This window comes from Phyllobates terribilis, unplaced genomic scaffold (assembly GCF_046119375.1).
Source record: "Phyllobates terribilis strain yellow unplaced genomic scaffold, ASM4611937v1 Scaffold_9__5_contigs__length_417890890, whole genome shotgun sequence".
NCBI lineage: Eukaryota > Metazoa > Chordata > Amphibia > Anura > Dendrobatidae > Phyllobates > Phyllobates terribilis.
In genome coordinates this window covers 406,988,357-407,013,788 of record NW_027362769.1, presented here as the reverse complement: position 1 = coordinate 407,013,788, position 25,432 = coordinate 406,988,357, and positions in this window count along the sequence as shown.

Sequence of the window (25,432 nt, the reverse complement as noted above, 5' to 3'; positions counted from 1 at the left end):
TGATCAGAGCAGTGATGACATTGATCAGAGCAGTGATGACATTGATCAGAGCAGGGATTTCCTTGATCAGAGCAGGGATGGCCTTAATCAGAGCAGGGATGACCTTGATCAGAGCAGGGATGGCCTTGATCAGAGCAGTGATGGCCTTGATCAGAGCAGTGATGACATTGATCAGAGCAGTGATGGCCTTGATCAGAGCAGTGATGACATTGATCAGAGCAGTGATGGCCTTGATCAGAGCAGTGATGACATTGATCAGAGCAGTGATGACATTGATCAGAGCAGGGATTTCCATGATCAGAGCAGGGATGTCCTTGATCAGAGCAGGGATGGCCTTGATCAGAGCAGTGATGACATTGATCAGAGCAGGGATTTCCTTGATCAGAGCAGGGATGTCCTTGATCAGAGCAGTGATGGCCTTGATCAGAGCAGTGATGACATTGATCAGAGCAGGGATTTCCTTGATCAGAGCAGGGATGGCCTTGATCAGAGCAGTGATGACCTTGATCAGAGCAGGGATGGCCTTGATCAGAACAGTGATGGCCTTAATCAGAGCAGGGATGGCCTTGATCAGAGCAGGGATGGCCTTGATCAGAGCAGGGATGACATTGATCATAGCAGTGATGACATTGATCAGAGCAGGGATGGCCTTGATCAGAGCAGGGATGGCCTTGATCAGAGCAGGGATGGCCTTGATCAGAGCAGGGATGATATTGATCAGAGCAGGGATGGCCTTGATCAGAACAGGGATGGCCTTGATCAGAGCAGGGATGGCCTTGATCAGAGCAGTGATGACATTGATCAGAACAGTGATGGCCTTGATCAGAGCAGTGATGATATTGATCAGAGCAGGGATGGCCTTGATCAGAGTAGTGATGACATTGATCAGAGCAGGGATAGCCTTGATCAGAGCAGGGATGGCCTTGATCAGAGCAGGGATGGCCTTGATCAGAGCAGTGATGATATTGATCAGAGCAGGGATGGCCTTGATCAGAGCAGGGATGGCCTTGATCAGAGTAGTGATGACATTGATCAGAGCAGGGATGACCTTGATCAGAGCAGGGATGGCCTTGATCAGAGTAGTGATGACATTGATCAGAGCAGTGATGGCCTTGATCAGAACAGGGATGGCCTTGATCAGAGCAGGGATGGCCTTGATCAGAGCAGGGATGACATTGATCATAGCAGTGATGACATTGATCAGAGCAGGGATGGCCTTGATCAGAGCAGGGATGGCCTTGATCAGAGCAGGGATGGCCTTGATCAGAGCAGGGATGACATTGATCAGAGCAGGGATGGCCTTGATCAGAGCAGTGATGACATTGATCAGAGCAGGGATGGCCTTGATCAGAGCAGGGATGGCCTTGATCAGAGCAGGGATGACCTTGATCAGAGCAGTGATGACATTGATCAGAGCAGGGATGGCCTTGATCAGAGCAGGGATGGCCTTGATCAGAGCAGGGATGGCCTTGATCAGAGCAGTGATGACATTGATCAGAACAGTGATAGCCTTGATCAGAGCAGTGATGATATTGATCAGAGCAGGGATGGCCTTGATCAGAGCAGTGATGACATTGATCAGAGCAGGAATGACATTGATCAGAGCAGTGATGACATTGATCAGAGCAGGGATGGCATTGCTCAGAGCAGTGATGACATTGATCAGAGCAGGAATGGCCTTGCTCAGAGCAGTGATGGCCTTGATCAGAGCAGGGATGGCCTTGATCAGAGCAGGGATGACATTGATCAGAGCAGGGATGGCCTTGCTCAGAGCAGTGATGGCCTTGATCAGAGCAGGGATGACATTGATCAGAGCAGGAATGACATTGATCAGAGCAGTGATGGCCTTGATCAGAGCAGGGATGGCATTGCTCAGAGCAGTGATGACATTGATCAGAGCAGGAATGGCCTTGCTCAGAGCAGTGATGGCCTTGATCAGAGCAGGGATGGCCTTGATCAGAGCAGGGATGACATTGATCAGAGCAGGGATGGCCTTGCTCAGAGCAGTGATGGCCTTGATCAGAGCAGGGATGACATTGATCAGAGCAGTGATGGCCTTGATCAGAGCTGGGATGGCCTTGATCAGAGTAGTAATGACCTTGATCAGAGCAGTGATGACATTGATCAGAGCAGTAATGACATTGATCAGACCAGTGATGGCCTTGATCAGAGCAGGGATGGCCTTGATCAGAGCAGGGATGACATTGATCAGAGCAGGGATGGCCTTGCTCAGAGCAGTAATGGCCTTGATCAGAGCAGGGATGGCCTTGGTTAGAGCAGGGATGGCCTTGATCAGAGCAGGGATGGCCTTGATCAGAGCAGTGATGACATTGATCAGAGCAGTGATGACATTGATCAGAGCATGGATGACATTGATCAGAACAGTGATGGCCTTGATCAGAGCAGTGATAACATTGATCAGAGCATGGATGACATTGATCAGAGCAGTGATGGCCTTGATCAGAGCAGGGATGGCCTTGATCAGAGCAGTGATGACATTGATCAGAACAGGGATGGCCTTGATCAGAGCAGTGATGACATTGATCAGAGCAGGGATGGCCTTGATCAGAGCAGGGATAGCCTTGATCAGAGCAGGGATGGCATTGATCAGAGCAGTGATGGCCTTGATCAGAGCTGGGATGGCCTTGATCAGAGCAGGGACGGCCTTGATCAGAGCAGGGATGGTCTTGATCAGAGCAGTGATGGCCTTGATCAGAGTAGTGATGACATTGATCAGAGCAGGGATGGCCTTGATCAGAGCAGTGATGACATTGATCAGAGCAGGGATGTCCTTGATCAGAGCAGGGATGGCCTTGATCAGAGCAGTGATGACATTGATCAGAGCAGTGATGGCCTTGATCAGAGCAGTGATGACATTGATCAGAGCAGGGATTTCCTTGATCAGAGCAGGGATGGCCTTGATCAGAGCAGTGATGACCTTGATCAGAGCAGGGATGGCCTTGATCAGAACAGTGATGGCCTTAATCAGAGCAGGGATGGCGTTGATCAGAGCAGTGATGACATTGATCAGAGCAGGGATGGCCTTGATCAGAGCAGGGATGGCCTTGATCAGAGCAGGGATGGCCTTGATCAGAGCAGGGATGACATTGATCAGAGCAGGGATGGCCTTGATCAGAGCAGGGATGGCCTTGATCAGAGCAGGGATGGCCTTGATCAGAGCAGGGATGGCCTTGATCAGAGCAGTGATGACATTGATCAGAACAGTGATGGCCTTGATCAGAGCAGTGATGACATTGATCAGAGCACGAATGACCTTGATCAGAGCAGTGATGACATTGATCAGAGCAGGGATGACATTGATCAGAGCAGTGATGACATTGATAAGAGCAGTGATGGCCTTGATCAGAGTAGTGATGACATTGATCAGAGCAGGGATAGCCTTGATCAGAGCAGGGATGGCCTTGATCAGAGCAGTGATGACATTGATCAGAGCAGGAATGGCCTTGATCAGAGTAGTGATGACATTGATCAGAGCAGGAATGGCCTTGATCAGAGTAGTGATGACATTGATAAGAGCAGTGATGGCCTTGATCAGAGCAGGGATGGCCTTGATCAGAGTAGTGATGACATTGATCAGAGCAGTGATGACATTGATCGGAGCAGTGATGGCCTTGATCACAGCAGTGATGACATTGATCAGAGCAGGGATAGCCTTGATCAGAACAGGGATGGCCTTGATCAGAACAGTGATGGCATTGATCAGAACAGTGATGGCATTGATCAGAACAGTGATGGCCTTGATCAGAGCAGTGATGATATTGATCAGAGCAGGGATGGCCTTGATCAGAGCAGGGATGACATTGATCAGAGCAGTGATGACATTGATCAGAGCAGGGATGGCCTTGATCAGAGCAGTGATGACATTGATCAGAGCAGTGATGGCCTTGATCAGAGCAGTGATGACATTGATCAGAGCAGTGATGACATTGATCAGAGCAGGGATGGCCTTGATAAGAGCAGGGATGGCCTTGATCAGAGCAGTGATGACATTGATCAGAGCAGTGATGACATTGATCAGAGCAGTGATGACATTGATCAGAGCAGGGATGGCCTTGATAAGAGCAGGGATGGCCTTGATCAGAGCAGGGATGACATTGATCAGAGCAGGGATGACATTGATCAGAGCAGTGATGGCCTTGATCAGAGCAGTGATGACATTGATCAGAGCAGTGATGACATTGATCAGAGCAGTGATGGCCTTGATCAGAGCAGGGATGACATTGATCAGGGCAGGGATGACATTGATCAGAGCAGGGATGGCCTTGATAAGAGCAGTGATGACATTGATCAGAGCAGTGATGACATTGATCAGAGCAGGGATGGCCTTGATAAGAGCAGGGATGGCCTTGATAAGAGCAGGGATGGCCTTGATTAGAGCAGGGATGGTCTTGATCAGAGCAGGGATGGCCTTGATCAGAGCAGGGATGGCATTGATAAGAGCAGGGATGGCCTTGATCAGAGCAGGGATGACGTTGATCAGAGCAGTGATGAGATTGATCGGAGCAGTGATGGCCTTGATCAGAGCAGTGATGACATTGATCAGAGCAGTGATGACATTGATCAGAGCAGTGATGGCCTTGATCAGAGTAGGGATGGCCTTGATCAGAGCAGTGATGACGTTGATCAGAGCAGTGATGACATTGATCGGAGCAGTGATGGCCTTGATCAGAGCAGTGATGACATTGATCAGAGCAGTGATGACATTGATCGGAGCAGTGATGGCCTTGATCACAGCAGTGATGGCCTTGATCAGAACAGGGATGGCATTGATCAGAACAGTGATGGCCTTGATCAGAGCAGTGATGATATTGATCAGAGCAGGGATGGCCTTGATCAGAGCAGGGATGACATTGATCAGAGCAGTGATGACATTGATCAGAGCAGGGATGGCCTTGATCAGAGCAGTGATGACATTGATCAGAGCAGTGATGGCCTTGATCAGAGCAGTGATGACATTGATCAGAGCAGTGATGACATTGATCAGAGCAGGGATGGCCTTGATAAGAGCAGGGATGGCCTTGATCAGAGCAGGGATGACATTGATCAGAGCAGGGATGACATTGATCAGAGCAGTGATGGCCTTGATCAGAGCAGGGATGACATTGATCAGGGCAGGGATGACATTGATCAGAGCAGGGATGGCCTTGATAAGAGCAGTGATGGCCTTGATCAGAGCAGGGATGGCCTTGATCAGAGCAGTGATGGCCTTGATCAGAGCAGGGATGGCCTTGATCAGAGCAGTGATGACATTGATCAGGGCAGGGATGACATTGATCAGAGCAGGGATGGCCTTGATAAGAGCAGTGATGGCCTTGATCAGAGCAGGGATGGCCTTGATCAGAGCAGTGATGACATTGATCAGAGCAGTGATGACATTGATCAGAGCAGGGATGGCCTTGATCAGAGCAGTGATGACATTGATCAGAGCAGGGATGGCCTTGATAAGAGCAGGGATGGCCTTGATAAGAGCAGGGATGGCCTTGATTAGAGCAGGGATGGTCTTGATCAGAGCAGTGATGACATTGATCAGAGCAGGGATGGCCTTGATCAGAGCAGGGATGGCATTGATAAGAGCAGGGATGGCCTTGATCAGAGCAGGGATGACATTGATCAGAGCAGGGATGGCCTTGATCAGAGCAGTGATGACATTGATCAGAGCAGGGATGGCCTTGATCAGAGCAGGGATGGCCTTGATCAGAGCAGGGATGACCTTGATCAGAGCAGTGATGACATTGATCAGAGCAGGGATGGCCTTGATCAGAGCAGGGATGGCCTTGATCAGAGCAGGGATGGCCTTGATCAGAGCAGTGATGACATTGATCAGAACAGTGATAGCCTTGATCAGAGCAGTGATGATATTGATCAGAGCAGGGATGGCCTTGATCAGAGCAGTGATGACATTGATCAGAGCAGGAATGACATTGATCAGAGCAGTGATGACATTGATCAGAGCAGGGATGGCCTTGATCAGAGCAGGGATGGCATTGCTCAGAGCAGTGATGACATTGATCAGAGCAGGAATGGCCTTGCTCAGAGCAGTGATGGCCTTGATCAGAGCAGGGATGGCCTTGATCAGAGCAGGGATGACATTGATCAGAGCAGGGATGGCCTTGCTCAGAGCAGTGATGGCCTTGATCAGAGCAGGGATGACATTGATCAGAGCAGTGATGGCCTTGATCAGAGCTGGGATGGCCTTGATCAGAGTAGTAATGACATTGATCAGAGCAGTGATGACATTGATCAGAGCAGTAATGACATTGATCAGACCAGTGATGGCCTTGATCAGAGCAGGGATGGCCTTGATCAGAGCAGGGATGACATTGATCAGAGCAGGGATGGCCTTGCTCAGAGCAGTAATGGCCTTGATCAGAGCAGGGATGGCCTTGGTTAGAGCAGGGATGGCCTTGATCAGAGCAGGGATGGCCTTGATCAGAGCAGTGATGACATTGATCAGAGCAGTGATGACATTGATCAGAGCAGTGATGGCCTTGATCAGAGCAGTGATAACATTGATCAGAGCATGGATGACATTGATCAGAGCAGTGATGGCCTTGATCAGAGCAGGGATGGCCTTGATCAGAGCAGTGATGACATTGATCAGAACAGGGATGGCCTTGATCAGAGCAGTGATGACATTGATCAGAGCAGGGATGGCCTTGATCAGAGCAGGGATGGCCTTGATCAGAGCAGGGATGGCATTGATCAGAGCAGTGATGGCCTTGATCAGAGCTGGGATGGCCTTGATCAGAGCAGGGACGGCCTTGATCAGAGCAGGGATGGTCTTGATCAGAGCAGTGATGGCCTTGATCAGAGTAGTGATGACATTGATCAGAGCAGGGATGGCTTTGATCAGAGCAGTGATGACATTGATCACAGCAGGGATGTCCTTGATCAGAGCAGGGATGGCCTTGATCAGAGCAGTGATGACATTGATCAGAGCAGTGATGGCCTTGATCAGAGCAGTGATGACATTGATCAGAGCAGGGATTTCCTTGATCAGAGCAGGGATGGCCTTGATCAGAGCAGTGATGACCTTGATCAGAGCAGGGATGGCCTTAATCAGAGCAGGGATGGCGTTGATCAGAGCAGTGATGACATTGATCAGAGCAGGGATGGCCTTGATCAGAGCAGGGATGGCCTTGATCAGAGCAGGGATGGCCTTGATCAGAGCAGGGATGACATTGATCAGAGCAGGGATGGCCTTGATCAGAGCAGGGATGGCCTTGATCAGAGCAGGGATGGCCTTGATCAGAGCAGGGATGGCCTTGATCAGAGCAGTGATGACATTGATCAGAACAGTGATGGCCTTGATCAGAGCAGTGATGATATTGATCAGAGCAGGGATGGCCTTGATCAGAGCAGTGATGACATTGATCAGAGCACGAATGACCTTGATCAGAGCAGTGATGACATTGATCAGAGCAGGGATGACATTGATCAGAGCAGTGATGACATTGATAAGAGCAGTGATGGCCTTGATCAGAGTAGTGATGACATTGATCAGAGCAGGGATAGCCTTGATCAGAGCAGGGATGGCCTTGATCAGAGCAGTGATGACATTGATCAGAGCAGGAATGGCCTTGATCAGAGTAGTGATGACATTGATCAGAGCAGGAATGGCCTTGATCAGAGTAGTGATGACATTGATAAGAGCAGTGATGGCTTTGATCAGAGTAGTGATGACATTGATCAGAGCAGGGATGGCCTTGATCAGAGTAGTGATGACATTGATCAGAGCAGGGATGACCTTGCTTACTACATTTTACCTCGTCACACCTGCCAAAATTAAAAAGCTCAATCCCCATTGGTCAATTTCTCAGAGCTCGTCGGATTTGTTTGAGCGACGATACATTTAATAACCAGGCCCGTGACCTCCCTAAAAGATTTTTAAATAGGGGCTACAAAATGGGAGATATTAATAAAGCATACATCAGAGCCAAAAACTCTGATAGACAAAATCTCCTTGCCATAAACCGTAAGCCAAAAGATAGGAAGCTTCTGGAAAATTCTTATCCCAGATTCATAACTACCTTCAATAATAATTGGGTAGATATAAAGAAAATTCTGACCAGACTTTGGCCAGTGTTACTGAGCGACAAAGATTTAAAAGGCGAACTCCCCAACCGACCAGCGCTGCCCTGGCGTAAATCAAAGACTTTGAGCGACCTATTAACCAACAGCCATTACATCCCACCAAAAAGCTCGTTAATCTTTGGAAGTAAAGGTCCTCCCTGGGGTAGTTCCTCTTGCGGTAGGTGTTCGGTATGCACAGTCCTCCCAAAAGTGTCACATTTCTGCAATTCCAATGGAGAAAAGTCTTTTCGCATTGTCCACCACATTACGTGTAACACTGAAGCAGTCGCTTACCAGCTCAGCTGCCCATGTGGATTAATCTATATCGGCATGACCACCAGGGCCTTAAACCTACGGATACAAGAACATATAAGAGACATTAACAATGCCTCCTTGTGTACTGATCCGGAATCCCTCAAGACGATACCCAAGCATTTTCTAGAAAACCATAGAGGCAACCCACGTGGCCTAACAGCTGGGGGTATCGATCATGTATACATGGGCATAAGAGGTGGAAACATCAAAAAGAAGCTGCTCCAGAAAGAAACACGGGGGATCGAGCTATCGGACACGATTTCTCCAAAGGGGCTTAATGATGTAGTTAGTTTCAAGTCTTTCTTGTAAAAAACGAAGTGCTGCGCTCTTTTAACAGTTGACACCTTGTGTTTCCTTCTTTATCTTTAGACATCTTAGTCTTCGATTCGCATAGATTTTATCTCATTTTCTCTGTCTGACTCCATCCGGTTTAGATTTATAATGTCATGGCATGTGGAGGCATGGGCTGCCCGAAGGAGATCCATCTACGTTTCAACTCATTAGAAGAGACGAGCCATGGACCACAACTACGTAACTGAATTTGGCCAACATACCCCTGGACAGACGATCTCGATAGTATCACTACTATCACAAGTTTCATGTTTTAAAATATAAACTTTTAGGATTTTTCCAATAGAAATAACATCTTTCTGAAGGACTGCTGCATCTAAGAATAGATGTGAAAATCCCGCCTAGTATGGGGGAATCATCAGCCTTTTTGCAGGGAGAAATTATTGGTGATATTTGGTCATTTACCGGTGTTTTATATCTTACAATAGTGATTCATGACCCTTAACTCTGATTTACTCCTATGGTCACCTCTATGATATATATCCTGTAACTCCCTAGTTTTCACCTAGGTGGTTGCTTGCCCTGAATAATGGCAGGTATGAACTTTATAGCTAATGGACCTCATGCCCATCCTTTGATTAGTTACCATACTGTCTATATATGGGGGATATATCTTATATAGAACTATCTCTCCCCTTTCTTTGAAGGGTATACAGTATACTCAAACTTCCTCTACATACGGCACTCCTCCACAACATCCCCATGCTGATGGAAGCGCAGCGCTCTGCGACGCAGTGAAATGGCCATTCCGTGCGCTCGCATGGTGCTGCATCTTCCATAGCTTCTACACCCCCTCCCATGACGGCCCCTTCACATTTCATATATGGCAGCACTATTTACCTCCGCGTGTGGGCGTCTTCGCTCCGGCGGGGTCCTGATTACACCGCGTTGCCATGGAGACGGAGGAGATTCCCTCCTCCTCGGCTGTTGGCGGTGCGTGTGTGTGCCTGCGTCATCGTTGTGGGCGGAGCCCTATCACGCGGAAGAATTTGATTTGCTGGACTTACATACATAAGCTGTCCCCCTTTCCCTGACAGCCACACCTCCTGACGAAGCCATTTCCGGGCGAAACGCGCGTCGAGGCCACTGCACATCCCCAGCATCTCGCTCCTAGCGGCTCCAGACTCTGCTAACATGACCCAAGGTAATGTCAACCTTCTGACGCCACTCTCCCTGCTCCGCTGATGTGGCTGTTGTTACAACACAATAATAGAAAGTATTACTTAGTGCTATGCATTTAACCCTTTCAACACCTGACATCCTACACAGGGGGAATTGTCATTTGCTATATGTTCCTTTGCCAAAGGGTCCCACCAATGTGGATTTTCACTTGATTATAATCTTGTACTACCTAGTTGGCAGCACAGACCTACATCTGTTACCTCTGCATGCTGAATTGGGGATGGTAGTCCCTTTGCAGGACTTTTATCATCTCATCCTGCTTTCTTTAGCTGTCCTCCCCCCTTCCCCTCCCTCTCCCCTTTTATCCTCTTTTTTCTCTCTATCCATACCATGGAATTGTGTAATAATACATATATGTATATGTAGCACCCTGAGGATTCGGCTGCTACAGGGGTATTGCACCTCAACCCAGAGGTGTGATATTCCACTCCCGGGTAAGGATGGAGTGTGGACCTGAGCTCGGTAGGCTGCATGCACTACATACATCCCATTTCCAAGGAGCAGGCCGACGGCACTCCCACTTAGAAATGTGCAGGTGCGACCGAGCCTGTTCCTGGCTGGAGTGGGAGGGGGGTGGTACATCCCATGTAGTGTAGGGGCAGATAGGGGGAGCAGCCTGGGTAAAGTTAGGAGCTCATTGGGTGCTGGTCACCTGAGCTCACACATAGAGGGAGTATATAAGGTGGGCACCATCTTAGATTAGGGTCTTTGCAGAGGAGTCTTTTGTAGAAGGCTGGTCAGTCTGTCAGTCTTTTGCAGAGCAGTGGAGGAAAGCAGAAGAGCAGAGCAGCCCCAAGGCCAAGAGAGAGAGAGGAGAAAGAAAGATCCAGAGGGGGAGAAAGAAGGAACTCTGAGAGCCCAAACTAAATCAAAGGGTGAAGAGTTGGCAACAGGGTACCGGATCCCAAGCTGGCAGAGGCTACAGCACACCTTAGCCAGGAACCGGAGGCCGTGGGCAGAATCTGCCACGGCCACCCACTATATCCACCCGGAAGGCAGACCACGCATAGGGTCAGGGAACCCAGAGACAAGGGTTCGCCAACAAGAGGCCCGAGGGAGCCGGACATAGGTGGATCCCTGGTGGGGAAGGCCAGAGACGAGGACAGGACAGAAAGGGAGCTCAGAACCACGCTCCAGAATCACCTGGGGGTTGGCCGAGTCCAGGACCTGGTGGACGCAGCACGGCTCGGGTGGTCACTTAAGGCCGGAGTGACCGGTTCAAGAACAGCAGTAAGTAAACAAACCCTGAACTGCACAGCCCGACTCTGACTCTCATTACCATCCTCACTGCACCTCCACAACCACCATCCTCTGCACCTGACCCCCTGAGGCTATGCCCCTCCCGTTGGGGGTTATACTACCTAAGCTGCACAAACACCATCAGCCTCAGCGGACCCTGCTGCAGCGGCGGCCGAAGTGACCGCAATTCAACGGGTGGCATAGTCGACATAAAGAACTTTAGTAACATCAGTAAGGACTGCCACACACTGAGCTTAACACCCTGGGCACGGACCGGGTCACAGCCACTCGGAGACTACAACCCCCATCTGATCCGGCTCCGGGTATCCCCAACAACACTGGCCCAGGGGGCGCGTCAACTTTGGCGTAGTCGGCAGGATAACGTGCCCGCAACAACCGGGTACTGCGTGCCTGAAGAAAAGTACACCGTTACCTCAAAAAGAAGTCTCCTGCCGGTTCCGGAGAGTCCCCGCCATCGGGCCCCATCACAGGTCGTTTCCCGCCGGTTGTCCGCCATTTGCAGCTTTTTCCCGCCATCCATGGAGTTTCCCGCCACTGGGAGACGATTCCCGCCATTTCCAAAGATTTCCCGCCTTGGAAGAGCGGACGCCATTATGGGCGTGCCAGAGGGTGGCAAGAGGTCACCTCCCATCGTGGGCCAGGTCGAAGAATGGCGCCAAAAGCGGAAACCGCGCCCACCAACAGAGACTGTGATGTTGGAAGTGTCCATCAGCGTAAGAGAACTGCCCCTGGAACTGACAATCACTAAGTTGCCCCGGGACCACCCTCGATGTGGGCGGAGACAGAAGAAGAGAGCAAAGATGGGTGCAGCCTGGAGCAGTCTGGAGAGAGCGCACCCGGAGACAAGACGTCTGGAAGAGAGTCCAGAGAAAGCACACCCGGAGATGGAGGGAGAGCCAGGCAGCACCGACCCAGTGGTCAGGAGCCTGATGCGGGCCGCCACTCCAGGCAGCACCGACCCAGTGGTCAGGAGCCTGTTGCAGGTCGCCAATCCAGAAAGCCTGCTGGAGATTCTAGCACAGCTCCCCCGAGACCGGGAGTGTGCACAGACTGCGCTGGAGGGCCTCGCACAGAGGTTGGCCCGGGTGCAACGAGAGACGTTGGCGGAGTGGAGCCGAGAGATGGCCCAGCAGACCGAGACTCGTCAGCGGAGCACGCCACCCGAGACGAGGAGACAGACCGCCTCTGAGGATGGCGCAGGAGGACTGAAGGCCGGAGACGGCGCCGAGAAGGGAGCCGAACGAATGGAGGCAGGTAAAGGGGACGTCACTACCCCGAGCCGGGAAACCGCGTGCCTGCCCCAGCTCCCCGTCGCAGAGCCCGAAGTACCCCCTGCCGTGCCCGTCGCTGCAACGTCACCGCCGCAGACTGGGCCTCAAACGGAAGCCGCGACCCCTGTGACGTCACACGCCTCGACCCCGAGCGTGGCCAAGCAGGAAGTACCATCGGCCTGGTCGCAAGGCCTAGTACCCCCGGGCGACGCAATACCAACAGCGCCCCCTACCTCCGCGGAGCCCCCGGCCTGGTCGCAGGGCCAAGTAACACAGGGCGCCGCCGTTCTTACGGTGCCCTTTACTTTCAAGGTGCCCCAGGCCTGGTCGCAAGGCCTGGTTAACCCGGGCGCCGCTACCACCACGGCGCCCATAACACCTAAAGTACCGCACCTGGGTGAGGACCTGTTCGCCCAGCATACGTGCCCGGATGGGCAGCCCTTCGTATGGCCCCAGGAATACATCCAGCTGGAGCTGCAAAAAGCAAGGGCCATGTGCGAACCCCTGATCCCGGCTCCAAAGCCCATAAAGAGGATCTCGCCCCCGCTAGAAGAGACCCAGTTTGAGTGGGACCCCACCGGAGAAGACCTCATGGGGTTCACTCAGGAGACTCGGGCAGCCGCAGCGGAGCGTGCAGAGTGCTGCCGCCAGCAGCTCGAGGTCTTTGAGAGGGAGCGGAGAGAGAGGCGGGTCCGGGAACAACAAGCCCAAATAAGGAGCGCGGAGCAGAAGAGCCGGGCCAGGAGAGACCCCCGTGCAGCGCATGGTCCCCGTACCATCGGGACTGTGATAAAGTTCAATCTGCAGCATGGATGGGGTTTCATCAGGGATCACCGCACCCCAGGCGACGTCTTCGTGACCAGGAGAGACGTTGAGTCCCACCTACCGGAGGGACACAGAGGTCGTGACCTGTATTTAGGGGACGAGGTCACCTTCACCCGGCACAAGTGTGCCAAAGGACCCTACGCCCTCCATGTGCATCGCCTGACGGAGGAGGAGCTGCGGTGTGAGGAGGAGCAAGAGGATCCGGACGGGTCTGAAACTGAAACTGTCCACAAAGAAAGAGCAGGAGGACGCCGTCGTTGAGTACGGTAGTGAAGAGACTGTATAAAGTTACCCGTCAGGGTATAAGAACTGTTACTGCTGCTAGTTAAAATATAGTCCCCGTTGGGACCAGCCAATTGAACTGAATCCCGTGTGTCCCTATTCCCACTGACCGAGGACTGAGAGCGGTCAATCCTCCCTAATACCTGGCCGAGGACTGAGAGTGGCCATATCCCCTTGTATATAGTTGCGCTTCCTAAAGCGCCCCCTACCGGTTTTATAGGAAACTGTTTTATTCTAAGAGAGACTGTCGCACTTTACCCGGTCACAAGTTGCACCGTGACCGGAGGTACCAGAAGACAAGAATGTTTATATGAAAAGTTTATTGCTGCTGATGATGTATATGGTGTTTTATATGTTTTCTATGTTGATGTTTTATAAAAAAAAAATGTATGTTTGTGGATGTTTATATCTTACAGCCCGAGGACGTGCTGTGATTTACCAGGGGGGAATGTAGCACCCTGAGGATTCGGCTGCTACAGGGGTATTGCACCTCAACCCAGAGGTGTGATATTCCACTCCCGGGTGAGGATGGAGTGTGGAACTGAGCTCAGTTAGCTGCATGCACTACACACATCCCATTTCCGGAGGACAGACCAATGGTACTCCCACTTAATAATGTGCAGGTACGCCAGCGTCTGTCCCTGGCTGGAGTGGGAGGGGGGTGGAACATCCCAGTAGTGTAGGGGCAGATAGGGGGAGCAGCCTGGGTAAAGTTAGGAGCTCATTGGGTGCTGGTCACCTGAGCTCACACATAGAGGGAGTATATAAGGTGGGCACCATCTTAGATTAGGGTCTTTGCAGAGGAGTCTTTTGTAGAAGGCTGGTCAGTCTGTCAGTCTTTTGCAGAGCAGTGGAGGAAAGCAGAGGAGCAGAGCAGCCCCAAGGCCAAGAGAGAGAGAGGAGAAAGAAAGATCCAGAGGGGGAGAAAGAAGGAACTCTGAGAGCCCAAACTAAATCAAAGGGTGAAGAGTTGGCAACAGGGTACCGGATCCCAAGCTGGCAGAGGCTACAGCACACCTTAGCCAGGAACCGGAGGTCGTGGGCAGAATCTGCCACGGCCACCCACTATATCCACCCGGAAGGCAGACCACGCATAGGGTCAGGGAACCCAGAGACAAGGGTTCGCCAACAAGAGGCCCGAGGGAGCCGGACTTAGGTGGATCCCTGGTGGGGAAGGCCAGAGACGAGGACAGGACAGAAAGGGAGCTCAGAACCACGCTCCAGAACTACTTGGGGGTTGGCCGAGTCCAGGACCTGGTGGACGCAGCACGGCTCGGGTGGTCACTTAAGGCCGGAGTGACCGGTACAAGAACAGCAGTAAGTAAAGAACCCTGAACTGCACAGCCCGACTCTGACTCTCATTACCATCTTCCCTGCACTTCCACAACCACCATCCTCTGCACCTGACCCCCTGAGGCTATACCCCTCCCGTTGGGGGTTATACTACCTGGGCTGCACAAACACCATCAGCCTCAGCGGACCCTGCTGCAGCGGCGGCCGAAGTGACCGCAATTCAACGGGTGGCGTAGTCGACATAAAGAACTTTAGTAACATCAGTAAGGACTGCCACACACTGAGCTTAACACCCTGGGCACGGACCGGGTCACAGCCACTCGGAGACTACAACCCCCATCTGATCCGGCTCCGGGTATCCCCAACAACACTGGCCCAGGGGGCGCGTCATATATGTTTCAATAACGTTTATATTTTACGATATAAATCCCTTTTGTGTCATTTTGGGACTATCAACAGATAGATTGAGGTGATCATTTGTTATAAGAGGTTTTCCTTTCCCTCATTTTCTGTAAACTCCTCTCTCTCAAAATGGGTCTTTATAGGGATTGCAGAACATATATTAAATGGTCGGTGAATTGGTTTTCTTATGGTCTTGATCAGAGCAGGGATGGCCTTGATAAGAGCAGTGATGACATTGATCAGAGCAGGGATGGCCTTGATCAGAGCAGTGATGGCCTTGATCAGAGCAGTGATGACATTGATCAGAGCAGGGATGGCCTTGATCAGAGCAGGGATGGCCTTGATCAGAGCAGGGATGGCCTTGATCAGAGCAGTGATGACATTGATCAGAGCAGTGATAACATTGATCAGAGCAGGGATGGCCTTGATCAGAGCAGGGATGGCCTTGATCAGAGCAGTGATGACATTGATCAGAGCAGGGATGGCCTTGATCAGAGCAGTGATGACATTGATCAGAGCAGGGATGGCCTTGATCAGAGCAGGGATGGCCTTGATCAGAGCAGGGATGCCATTGATCAGAGCAGTGATGGCCTTGATCAGAGCTGGGATGGCCTTGATCAGAGCAGAGATGGTCTTGATCAGAGCAGTGATGACATTGATCAGAGCAGAGATGGTCTTGATCAGAGCAGTGATGACATTGATCAGAGCAGGGATGGCCTTGATCAGAGCAGGCATGACATTGATCAGAGCAGGGATGGCCTTGATCAGAGCAGTGATGGCCTTGATCAGAGCAGTGATGACATTGATCAGAGCAGGGATGGCCTTGATCAGAGCAGGGATGGCCTTGATCAGAGCAGGGATGGCCTTGATCAGAGCAGTGATGACATTGATCAGAGCAGTGATAACATTGATCAGAGCAGGGATGGCCTTGATCAGAGCAGGGATGGCCTTGATCAGAGCAGTGATGACATTGATCAGAGCAGGGATGGCCTTGATCAGAGCAGTGATGGCCTTGATCAGAGCAGTGATGACATTGATCAGAGCAGGGATGGCCTTGATCAGAGCAGGGATGGCCTTGATCAGAGCAGGGATGGCCTTGATCAGAGCAGTGATGACATTGATCAGAGCAGTGATAACATTGATCAGAGCAGGGATGGCCTTGATCAGAGCAGGGATGGCCTTGATCAGAGCAGTGATGACATTGATCAGAGCAGGGATGGCCTTGATCAGAGCAGTGATGACATTGATCAGAGCAGGGATGGCCTTGATCAGAGCAGGGATGGCCTTGATCAGAGCAGGGATGCCATTGATCAGAGCAGTGATGGCCTTGATCAGAGCTGGGATGGCCTTGATCAGAGCAGAGATGGCCTTGATCAGAGCAGTGTTGGCCTTGATCAGAGCAGGAATGGCCTTGATCAGAGCAGGGATGGCATTGATCAGAGCAGGGATGACATTGATCAGAGCAGGGATGGCCTTGATCAGAGCAGGAATGGCCTTGATCAGAGCAGGGATGACATTGATCAGAGCAGGGATGGCCTTGATCAGAGCAGGGATGGCATTGATCAGAGCAGGGATGGCCTTGATCAGAGCAGGGATGGCATTGATCAGAGCAGGGATGGCCTTGATCAGAGCAGTGATGACATTGATAAGAGCAGTGATGACATTGATCAGAGCAGTGATGGCCTTGATCAGAGCAGGAATGGCCTTGATCAGAGCAGGGATAGCATTGATCAGAGCAGGGATGGCCTTGATCAGAGCAGGGATGGCCTTGATCAGAGCAGTGATGGCCTTGATCAGAGCAGGAATGGCCTTGATCAGAGCAGGGATGGCATTGATCAGAGCAGGGATGGCCTTGATCAGAGCAGGGATGGCCTTGATCAGAGCAGGGATGGCCTTGATAAGAGCAGTGATGACATTGATCAGAGCAGTGATGACATTGATTAGAGCAGGGATGGCCTTGATCAGAGCAGGGATGGCCTTGATCAGAGCAGTGATGGCCTTGATGAGAGCAGTGATGACATTGATCAGAGCAGTGATGACATTGATCAGAGCAGTGATGACATTGATCAGAGCAGGGATGGCCTTGATCAGAGCAGGGATGGCCTTGATCAGAGCAGGAATGGCCTTGATCAGAGCAGGGATGGCATTGATCAGAGCAGGGATGGCCTTGATCAGAGCAGGGATGGCCTTGATCAGAGCAGTGATGGCCTTGATCAGAGCAGGAATGGCCTTGATCAGAGCAGGGATGGCATTGATCAGAGCAGGGATGGCCTTGATCAGAGCAGGGATGGCCTTGATAAGAGCAGTGATGACATTGATCAGAGCAGTGATGACATTGATTAGAGCAGGGATGGCCTTGATCAGAGTAGGGATGGCCTTGATCAGAGCAGTGATGACATTGATCGGAGCAGTGATGGCCTTGATCAGAGCAGTGATGACATTGATCAGAGCAGTGATGACATTGATCAGAGCAGGGATGGCCTTGATCAGAGCAGTGATGACATTGATCAGAGCAGGGATGGCCTTGATAAGAGCAGGGATGGCCTTGATCAGAGCAGTGATGACATTGATCGGAGCAGTGATGGCCTTGATCAGAGCAGTGATGACATTGATCAGAGCAGTGATGACATTGATCAGGGCAGGGATGACATTGATCAGAGCAGTGCTGGCCTTGATCAGAGCAGTGATGACATTGATCAGAGCAGGGATGGTCTTGATCAGAGCAGTGATGACATTGATCAGAGCAGTGATGACATTGATCAGAGCAGGGATGGCCTTGATAAGAGCAGGGATGGCCTTGATCAGAGCAGGGATGACATTGATCAGAGCAGTGATGGCCTTGATCAGAGCAGTGATGACATTGATCAGAGCAGTGATGACATTGATCAGAGCAGGGATGGCCTTGATCAGAGCAGGGATGGCCTTGATCAGAGCAGGGATGGCCTTGATCAGAGCAGTGATGACATTGATCAGAACAGTGATGGCCTTGATCAGAGCAGTGATGGCCTTGATCAGAGCAGTGATGACATTGATCAGAACAGTGATGGCCTTGATCAGAGCAGGGATGGCCTTGATCAGAGCAGTGATGACATTGATCAGAACAGTGATGGCCTTGATCAGAGCAGTGATGACATTGATCAGAGCAGTGATGACCTTGATCAGAGCAGTGATGATATTGATCAGAGCAGGAATGACATTGATCAGAGCAGGGATGGCATTGCTCAGAGCAGTGATGACATTGATCAGAGCAGGAATGGCCTTGCTCAGAGCAGTGATGGCCTTGATCAGAGCAGGGATGGCCTTGATCAGAGCAGGGATGACATTGATCAGAGCAGCGATGGCCTTGCTCAGAGCAGTGATGGCCTTGATCAGAGCAGGGATGACATTGATCAGAGCAGTGATGGCCTTGATCAGAGCTGGGATGGCCTTGATCAGAGCAGTAATGACATTGATCAGAGCAGTGATGACATTGATCAGAGCAGTGATGGCCTTGGTCAGAGCTGGGATGGCCTTGATCAGACCAGTGATGATATTGATCAGAGCAGTGATGGCCTTGATCAGAGCAGGGATGGCCTTGATCAGAGCAGGGATGACATTGATCAGAGCAGTGATGGCCTTGATCAGAGCAGGGATGGCCTTGATCAGAGCAGGGATGACATTGATCAGAGCAGTGATGGCCTTGATCAGAGCAGGGATGGCCTTGGTCAGAGCAGGGATGGCCTTGATCAGAGCAGGGATGGCCTTGATCAGAGCAGGGATGGCCTTGGTCAGAGCAGGGATGGCCTTGATCAGAGCAGTGATGGCCTTGATCAGAGCAGGGATGGCCTTGATCAGAGCAGTGATGACATTGATCAGAGCAGTGATGACATTGATCAGAGCAGGGATGACATTGATCAGAGCAGTGTTGGCCTTGATCAGAGCAGTGATAACATTGAACAGAGCAGGGATGGCCTTGATCAGAGCAGTGATGACATTGATCAGAGCAGGGATGGCCTTGATCAGAGCAGTGATGACATTGATCAGAGCAGGGATGGCCTTGATCAGAGCAGGGACGGCCTTGATCAGAGCAGGGATGGCATTCATCAGAGCAGTGATGGCCTTGATCAGAGCTGGGATGGCCTTGATCAGAGCAGGGACGGCCTTGATCAGAGCAGGGATGGTCTTGATCAGAGCAGTGATGACCTTGATCACAGCAGTGATGACATTGATCAGAGCAGTGATGGCCTTGATCAGAGTAGTGATGACATTGATCAGAGCAGGGATGGCCTTGATCAGAGCAGTGATGACATTGATCAGAGCAGTGATGACATTGATCAGAGCAGGGATGGCCTTGATCAGAGGAGGGATGGCCTTGATCAGAGCAGGGATGGCCTTGATCAGAGCAGGGATGGCCTTGATCAGAGCAGGGATGGCCTTAATCAGAGCAGTGATGACATTGATCAGAGCAGGGATAGCCTTGATCAGAGCAGGGATGGCCTTGATCAGAGCAGGGATGGCCTTGATCAGAGCAGTGATGATATTGATCAGAGCAGGGATTACCTTAATCAGAGCAGTGATGGCCTTGATCAGAGCAGGGATGGCCTTGATCAGAGCAGGGATGGCGTTGATCAGAGCAGGGATGGCCTTGATCAGAGCAGTGATGACATTGATCAGAGCAGGAATGGCCTTGATCAGAGCAGGGATGGCCTTGATCAGAGCAGGGATGGTCTTGATCAGAACAGTGATGACATTGATCAGAGCAGGGATGGCCTTGATCAGAGCAGTGATGGCATTGATCAGAGCAGTGATGGCCTTGATCAGAGCAGGGATGGCCTTAATCAGAGCAGTGATGGCCTTGATCAGAGCAGGGATGGCCTTGATCAGAGCAGGGATGGCCTTGATCAGAGCAGTGATGATATTGATAAGAGCAGGGATGGCCTTAATCAGAGCAGTGATGGCCTTGATCAGAGCAGGGATGGCCTTGATCAGAGCAGGGATGGCCTTGATCAGAGCATTGATGACATTGATAAGAGCAGTGATGACATTGATCAGAGCAGGGATGGCCTTGATCAGAGCAGGAATGGCCTTGATCAGAGCAGGGATGGCATTGATCAGAGCAGGGATGGCCTTGATCAGAGCAGGGATGGCCTTGATCAGAGCAGTGATGACATTGATAAGAGCAGTGATGACATTGATCAGAGCAGTGATGGCCTTGATCAGAGCAGGAATGGCCTTGATCAGAGCAGGGATGGCATTGATCAGAGCAGGGATGGCCTTGATCAGAGCAGGGATGGCCTTGATCAGAACAGTGATGGCCTTGATCAGAGCAGTGATGGCCTTGATCAGAGCAGGAATGGCCTTGATCAGAGCAGGGATGGCATTGATCAGAGCAGGGATGGCCTTGATCAGAGCAGGGATGGCCTTGATCAGAGCAGTGATGACATTGATCAGAGCAGTGATGACATTGATCAGAGCAGTGATGACATTGATTAGAGCAGGGATGGCCTTGATCAGAGTAGGGATGGCCTTGATCAGAGCAGGGATGGCCTTGATCAGAGCAGTGATGACATTGATCGGAGCAGTGATGGCCTTGATCAGAGCAGTGATGACATTGATCAGAGCAGTGATGACATTGATCAGAGCAGGGATAGCCTTGATCAGAACAGGGATGGCCTTGATCAGAGCAGTGATGACATTGATCAGAGCAGGGACGGCCTTGATCAGAGCAGGGACGGCCTTGATCAGAGCAGGGATGGCCTTGATCAGAGCAGTGATGACATTGATCAGAGCAGTGATGACATTGATCAGAGTAGGGATGGCCTTGATAAGAGTAGGGATGGCCTTGATCAGAGCAGGGATGGCCTTGATCAGAGCAGTGATGACATTGATCAGAGCAGTGATGACATTGATCAGAGCAGGGATGGCCTTGATAAGAGCAGGGATGGCCTTGATCAGAGCAGTGATGACATTGATCAGAGCAGGGATGGCCTTGATAAGAGCAGGGATGGCCTTGATTAGAGCAGGGATGGTCTTGATCAGAGCAGTGATGACATTGATCAGAGCAGGGATGGCCTTGATAAGAGCAGGGATGGCCTTGATCAGAGCAGGGATGACATTGATCAGAGCAGTGATGGCCTTGATCAGAGCAGGGATGACATTGATCAGAGCAGTGATGACATTGATCAGGGCAGGGATGGCCTTGATAAGAGCAGGGATGGCCTTGATCAGAGCAGTGATGACATTGATCAGAGCAGGGATGGCCTTGATAAGAGCAGGGATGGCCTTGATCAGAGCAGTGATGACATTGATCAGAGCAGTGATGACATTGATCAGAGCAGGGATGGCCTTGATAAGAGCAGGGATGGCCTTGATTAGAGCAGGGATGGTCTTGATCAGAGCAGTGATGACATTGATCAGAGCAGTGATGACATTGATCAGAGCAGTGATGGCCTTGATCAGAGCAGGGATGGCCTTAATCAGAGCAGTGATGGCCTTGATCAGAGCAGGGATGGCCTTGATCAGAGCAGGGATGGCCTTGATCAGAGCAGTGATGATATTGATAAGAGCAGGGATGGCCTTAATCAGAGCAGTGATGGCCTTGATCAGAGCAGGGATGGCCTTGATCAGAGCAGGGATGGCCTTGATCAGAGCAGTGATGACATTGATAAGAGCAGTGATGACATTGATCAGAGCAGGGATGGCCTTGATCAGAGCAGGAATGGCCTTGATCAGAGCAGGGATGGCATTGATCAGAGCAGGGATGGCCTTGATCAGAGCAGGGATGGCCTTGATCAGAGCAGTGATGACATTGATAAGAGCAGTGATGACATTGATCAGAGCAGTGATGGCCTTGATCAGAGCAGGAATGGCCTTGATCAGAGCAGGGATGGCATTGATCAGAGCAGGGATGGCCTTGATCAGAGCAGGGATGGCCTTGATCAGAGCAGTGATGGCCTTGATCAGAGCAGGAATGGCCTTGATCAGAGCAGGGATGGCATTGATCAGAGCAGGGATGGCCTTGATCAGAGCAGGGATGGCCTTGATCAGAGCAGTGATGACATTGATCAGAGCAGTGATGACATTGATCAGAGCAGTGATGACATTGATTAGAGCAGGGATGGCCTTGATCAGAGTAGGGATGGCCTTGATCAGAGCAGGGATGGCCTTGATCAGAGCAGTGATGACATTGATCGGAGCAGTGATGGCCTTGATCAGAGCAGTGATGACATTGATCAGAGCAGTGATGACATTGATCAGAGCAGGGATAGCCTTGATCAGAACAGGGATGGCCTTGATCAGAGCAGTGATGACATTGATCAGAGCAGGGACGGCCTTGATCAGAGCAGGGACGGCCTTGATCAGAGCAGGGATGGCCTTGATCAGAGCAGTGATGACATTGATCAGAGCAGTGATGACATTGATCAGAGTAGGGATGGCCTTGATAAGAGCAGGGATGGCCTTGATCAGAGCAGGGATGGCCTTGATCAGAGCAGTGATGACATTGATCAGAGCAGTGATGACATTGATCAGAGCAGGGATGGCCTTGATAAGAGCAGGGATGGCCTTGATCAGAGCAGTGATGACATTGATCAGAGCAGGGATGGCCTTGATAAGAGCAGGGATGGCCTTGATTAGAGCAGGGATGGTCTTGATCAGAGCAGTGATGACATTGATCAGAGCAGGGATGGCCTTGATAAGAGCAGGGATGGCCTTGATCAGAGCAGGGATGACATTGATCAGAGCAGTGATGGCCTTGATCAGAGCAGGGATGACATTGATCAGAGCAGTGATGACATTGATCAGGGCAGGGATGACATTGATTAGAGCAGTGATGGCATTGATCAGAGCAGTGATGACATTGATCAGAGCAGGGAGGGCCTTGATCAGAGCAGTGATGACATTGATCAGAGCAGGGATGGCCTTGATCAGAGCAGGGATGGCCTTGATTAGAGCAGGGATGGTCTTCATCAGAGCAGTGATGACATTGATCACAGCAGGGATGGCCTTGATTAGAGCAGGGATGGTCTTGATCAGAGCAGTGATGACATTGATCAGAGCAGTGATGACATTGATCAGAGCAGGGATGGCCTTGATAAGAGCAGGGATGGCCTTGATCAGAGCAGGGATGACATTGATCAGAGCAGTGATGGCCTTGATCAGAGCAGGGATGACATTGATCAGAGCAGGGATGGCCTTGATCAGAGCAGGGATGGCCTTGATCAGAGCAGGGTTGGCCTTGATCAGAGCAGGGATGACATTGATCAGAACAGTGATGGCCTTGATCAGAGCAGTGATGATATTGATCAGAGCAGGGATGGCCTTGATCAGAGCAGGGATGACATTGATCAGAGCAGGAATGACATTGATCAGAGCAGGGATGGCCTTGATCAGAGCAGGGATGGCCTTGCTCAGAGCAGTGATGGCCTTGATCAGAGCAGGGATGGCCTTGATCAGAGCAGGGATGACATTGATCAGAGCAGGAATGACATTGATCAGAGCAGGGATGGCCTTGATCAGAGCAGGGATGGCCTTGCTCAGAGCAGTGATGGCCTTGATCAGAGCAGTGATGACATTGATCAGAGCAGTAATGACATTGATCAGAGCAGTGATGACATTGATCAGAGCAGTAATGACATTGATCAGAGCAGTGATGATATTGTTCAGAGCAGTGATGGCCTTGATCAGAGCAGAGATGGCCTTGATCAGAGCAGGGATGACATTGATCAGAACAGGGATGGCCTTGCTCAGAGCAGTGATGGCCTTGATCAGAGCAGGGATGGCCTTGATCAGAGCAGGGATGGCCTTGATCAGAGCAGGGATGGCCTTGATCAGAGCAGGGATGACATTGATCAGAGCAGTGATGGCCTTGATCAGAGCAGTGATAACATTGATCAGAGCAGGGATGGCCTTGATCAGAGCAGGGATGGCCTTGATCAGAGCAGTGATGACATTGATCAGAGCAGGGATGGCCTTGATCAGAGCAGTGATGACATTGATCAGAGCAGGGATGGCCTTGATCAGAGCAGGGATGGCCTTGATCATAGCAGTGATGACATTGATCAGAGCAGTGATGACATTGATCAGAGCAGGGATAGCCTTGATCAGAGCAGGGATGGCCTTGATCAGAGCAGTGATGACATTGATCAGAGCAGGGATAGCCTTGATCAGAGCAGGGATGGCCTTGATCAGAGCAGTGATGACATTGATCAGAGCAGGGATGGCCTTGATCAGAGCAGTGATGACATTGATCAGAGCAGGGATGGCCTTGATCATAGCAGTGATGGCCTTGATCAGCGCTGGGATGGCCTTGATCAGAGCAGGGACGGCCTTGATCAGAGCAGGGACGTTCTTGATCAGAGCAGTGATGACCTTGATCACAGCAGTGATGACATTGATCAGAGTAGGGATGACATTGATCAGAGCAGTGATGACATTGATCAGAGCAGTGATGACCTTGATCACAGCAGTGATGACATTGATCAGAGTAGGGATGACATTGATCAGAGCAGGGATGACATTGATCAGAGCAGGGATGACATTGATCAGAGCAGAGATGGCCTTGATCAGAGTAGTGATGACATTGATCAGAGCAGGGATAGCCTTGATCAGAGCAGGGATGGCCTTGATCAGAGCAGTGATGACATTGATCAGAGCAGTGATGGCCTTGATCAGAGCAGGGATGGCCTTGATCAGAGTAGTGATGACATTGATCAGAGCAGGGATGGCCTTGATCAAAGCAGTGATGACATTGATCAGAGCAGGGATGGCCTTGATCAGAGCAGGGATGGCCTTGATCAGAGCAGTGATGACATTGATCAGAGCAGGGATGGCCTTGATCAGAGCAGGGATGGCCTTGATCATAGCAGTGATGACATTGATCAGAGCAGTGATGGCCTTGATCAGACCAGGGATGGCCTTGATCAGAGTAGTGATGACATTGATCAGAGCAGGGATGGCCTTGATCAGAGCAGGGATGGCCTTGATCAGAGTAGTGATGACATTGATCAGGGTAGTGATGTCATTGATCAGAGCAGTAATGGCCTTGATCAGAGCAGTGATGACATTGATCAGAGCAGGGATGGCCTTGATCAGAGCAGGGATGGCCTTGATCAGAGCAGGGATGGCCTTGATCAGAGCAGTGATGATATTGATCAGAGCAGGGATGGCCTTAATCAGAG